Source organism: Sesamum indicum, linkage group LG3, assembly GCF_000512975.1.
Source record: "Sesamum indicum cultivar Zhongzhi No. 13 linkage group LG3, S_indicum_v1.0, whole genome shotgun sequence".
Taxonomy (NCBI): Eukaryota; Viridiplantae; Streptophyta; class Magnoliopsida; order Lamiales; family Pedaliaceae; genus Sesamum; species Sesamum indicum.
In genome coordinates this window covers 11110584-11115379 of record NC_026147.1, presented here as the reverse complement: position 1 = coordinate 11115379, position 4796 = coordinate 11110584, and positions in this window count along the sequence as shown.

Sequence of the window (4796 nt, the reverse complement as noted above, 5' to 3'; positions counted from 1 at the left end):
AAATTTATATTGCACCTTAATATAAAATACTATTTTATTGATATATATAAAATCAAAAAAAATATTTTAATTGAAATTGAAAATATAAACAGAATTATATTGTTGATGTCTTGGTCATATTAAATTATTTATTTAATTTAGACCTAACTTATTTAAATAAAGTATTGAATAAAGTATATTCTTCACATTTTTATTTGGCATTCACAATATATATGTATATATCTATACATAAATATGAATAGAAAAAGACACAAATGTTGAATCAATTTGGTCAACCCTTATAACCAATTTCTGTCACATCAAAAATACATATACATATACTCAACATTCTCACACCTATATACCTATATTTAGAAACAACTAATCCAAATATATTATCAGTTTTCGCACAAAAACCAATAAAGCATTTCTACCTATTTCCAAATGTTGGAAATTGAAAATGAAAATGAAAACACAACCAAACGGGCCCTAGAATTTTGGGACTACAAGTGTTGAACACGTAAAGCGTGGGACCAAAAGTGAGAATAACGCTATCTAGTGGGACCAAAAGTGATATTTTGCCGTTGACCAACATGGACCATACCAGCTGACTAACGGCACGTGCGTGTCACGTGCCGTTTCCGTCAGTTTTTAACGGTGTGGGACTAAAAGTGTTAAAAAATTAGGGTTTTGGGACTATAAGTGTTGAGCACCTAAAGCGCGGGACCAAAAGTGAGAATGGTCCTATTTAGTGGGACCAAAAGTGAAATTTTGCCTTCAAAGATTAATAAAGTTTAGAGGACATAGGAGATCGCCATCGTTTTGTGATGAGCGATGGATTCTATCTTGGAGTACAACAGCCCTCTGTGAACGTTTTGACTGCACTGGTGCAGAGCTTTTGATAACCACGTTGTACCACAGTCACATCAACCAGAACCAAGACATAGTTGCCCCATACACAAGGCTATTGTGGCTCCTTAGGTTAGAGGACTAATTGTCGTACTATCATCGATAAAGAGTTCTAGTCATTTCAATCATGTCACACGAGCTTTAATATGACAACTCCAACGAGTCAATTAGTTGTACTTGACAACCCACTCGCCAAGCACCCATTGGAGCACATAAGCGTCACACGTCTGTTGTCGATGAAACGCGATACTCATCGCATGAATGCACCACTTTGTGCAAGTCTCTATAAATTCCTCAATGACCATTCTCGAGGGTACTTGATTTGTAAAGTTTTAGACCAACCATAAGAAGTTGGTTTCAGTCGACATCAAGTGGGCATTATCCACGATAAAAATAACCAAAAAATAATTATATTTATGATGTTTAATATTACAAAACAACCAATTAATTGACTTTTGATCACCTACGGTACTAACACAAACTACACATATGGGATCTTGAGAATGATGTTCCCCGATTTGAAGTGTTAGAAAGGATAAGGCCGAGAAGAAGAATGCAAGACAAATTAGGAAATGAAGTAGGAAAAGAGCTGAAGAAATACTGTATATGAACAGAAAAATCGGGAGTTTGTTGCCCATGTTCCTAATACTGTAATTTTTAGGTTTCATTCATCTTCATACAATAATGTGGATGAAAATTATGACTTTCTACTTCATATTGACGACAACGTATTGCGTGCGTTGCATGTTTAGAGGTAAATATATCACTTATTAGCTATAAAACAATATTAAGTTCATAATTTTTTTTTTATATTTCTATCGTTGAAACATTAGTATATACAATTATATCTAAAAAAACGACAATAGTTGATTTAAAACCATTTAATTCTATTATGTGTAATTTTTAAATTTACTTGATACTATTAAATAAAAACTTTAATCTTTAAAACTGAAATTTTTTATTTTGTATTTACTATTATTATATTTGATAATCTTGTCTTCGAATAGGTTAGTTCAAAAGTAAAATATAATATATAAAATATATATCCAATCTTAAAATAAAATTTATTAATTAATATTCCTCCTTAGTTTGAAATTTTTTTTATAAGAAATTTCAATTTAATAAAATCGATCTTGCTCGCTTTGTAATTTTTTCCGACGATTTGCTATGTTTTCAATTTTATTTATTATTATTATTATATTATTTCTGTTATGATATGTCTTTTCTTTACTGATATCCTGATGTCTTTAATTTTATTTTTAAATTAGTGACGTGAAATGATTTTAAATTAATAATTTATTAATTATTGTTAATAAAATCTTATTTTAGTTAAATATCGGTAGTATCAGTATTTGTATTTTGTCAAAATATTGTTACATTCTTTATTGGCTTCTAAATTTGAAATACAATTGCATTAAAGGTTATTTTTTGCCTTTACTTAAAGACCTGATAAGATAAAAAAGATTTTATTTTAAAATCTTATAAACTCCTGACAAAATAATTAGCAAAATTTAGAATTTATAAACTGTCGAACATCTTATAAAATATTTGAAAGAGTTTATAAACTCATTCAAACACCCATAACCCATTTAATCTTTTATGTACATATATGATTATCTAATATTGAAAAATCAAATAATAAAATATTATTTGAAAATTGAACTTTCGTTCATTACTTCAATTTAATACAAACATAGTTTTTTTTATTAGTGATAACTATTTTATTCTTAACACTTATTTATTTTTATTAACCATAATTAGTTTACTTTTATAAATTTAATCTAAACAAAAATAAATTATCTTTTGTTAGCATACAATTGAAATCTAGTCTACAATTAATAAATTAAAATATTTTATTTCTAAAATCTTACTTTTGATTGTTGTCAATATCGTTAAATTCTCATATTATAGATGTTTACCATTTTAGTAATATTAGTTATACACATCATTCTTTTTTATGGTATTCTTTTAATGATATCTTTTTATTTCTAAATGTTTAAAAATTTATTGACATATTAATTGTTCGTTAATTTTGAAAAGAATAAACAAAAGGTTGCTATAAAAAGACAAAGTTCTAATAAACTATTTAGTAATTTTAATTGCTCGGATATATTTGTCATTGTGCTAAGTAGTTTAATAAACAAACAATAGGGGTGCAGAGATATGCAATGACCAACTATCATCTTTCAATGCTCATATTGCTATTTTCCATAATATTTCACTAACACTCCCTGGAGTGTTCACTAATTACAAATACACCCCTTATGGTCATTATGGTCCACAACAAAGTGTGGAAACTGAGCCAAACCGACAGGGGCGATTTTTCGCTTACGCCACCTTTTTTCAGGCCGGAGATGACTGAAGGGACAATGTAATAATGTGGACACTTCTGTAGATGTATGTGTAGTTATCCAAAAATGAGGGGTGATTTGCATAATTTTACTACAGGTCTGTGACTTTCATTGTAATTTACGCTAAAGCAAAATACTGACATCATTTTATTCAGTGTCGCGCAACTCCATATAGGAACGATTACAAGACTTGTTTTTGTACCATTCAACAACCAAATTAAAAAAACAAGTGTATCTGCTATCAAGAGCTGCTTAAGACCAACTGCAAGAGAATTTGATGCTCCACAATCTTATGCTAAAAGCAAAAGACCAAACAGCAGAAAGATTAACAATAATATAACCAGCGAAATGATGCAATCTGGGCTGCTGTGGTCACAGCAGATGCAGCAAATCTTGGCCCCAAATCTTACCTGCCAAAATTCTATACAGGATACTAATTATGCTAATGTTAGCATACTTAACCTAATATCGCACAAGGGTTCTTCTCACACTCACCAATTACAGCGTCCAAACACATTATTCTTGAATTGCAATGGTGGAAACTAAATGATGTAACAGAAATAGTTCTGATTTTCTTTCATGAACAATTCCAACCCCACATTTCAAGAACAAGTAACCCTTTAATCTGAACATGCTGAGGAGAGCTCAGTAACATCGAGGAACAAGCATATTAAATCAATTCAAAATCTTAGAGAAAGGCAAAAGTTAATGAAAGGAAGAAATAAAGATATTCTGACCTGGAGTTCTAAGAGATACAAAAATTGATACAGAACTGCAATTATCTTGAAATAAGAATGCTTCTCATCATGTGGGAACAAGACGACATGACCTGCCAATCAGAGCTTATTTTCAGATGAATCATTGTCAAGTTCTTTTCATGAGACCCCTTTTTCACATGGTCTGCTCACTGGGATAGACACAAGGGTTACATTTGACACGAGACATGACATCCTAGGAAGGCTATTCGACACAAAGAGAATTCCACTAAAGATGTCTTACCTTTAACTAGTAAAGTCAAAAGCATATCTGAAAAGAACTGAAGTTTTCTTTGTTAGAACCACAATATCCTCATCTACATATATACTGGAAGCAAGGAAAGAACAGGTTGTTACACGTCTAATTAACAAGGCATTTGCCCATAATGTGTGAAACCATTGGTAAAATAACCAACATTGACTCTAAAGATGCTATTAGCACCAACACAATATCCGGTAGTACCAGTTACAAAGGGCAACTTCAAACCATGAAGTCTAATATTATATGATACTCGTAGGACGATAAAGAGCGCAGTAAGTTTGCCAATCCCTGTAGTAAGCAAGCTTATAAACATTGGACGAAACTTTGCTCCCGGTGAATGCTATTGTTTTCTTGGAATTTTCAGCAAGCACTTGCTCCGAGAAGGTCAATTGAAATACTTGTAGTCATGTGCATAACCTAAATAAACCCCACTATAGGAGTAAATTAGATTTCAAATTGCCAAAGTACAGTAGGATCATTACTTTGGAAGTATAATATGAAAATCCAAAGAACAACTTTTTTAATCAAGACTAGAAAGAA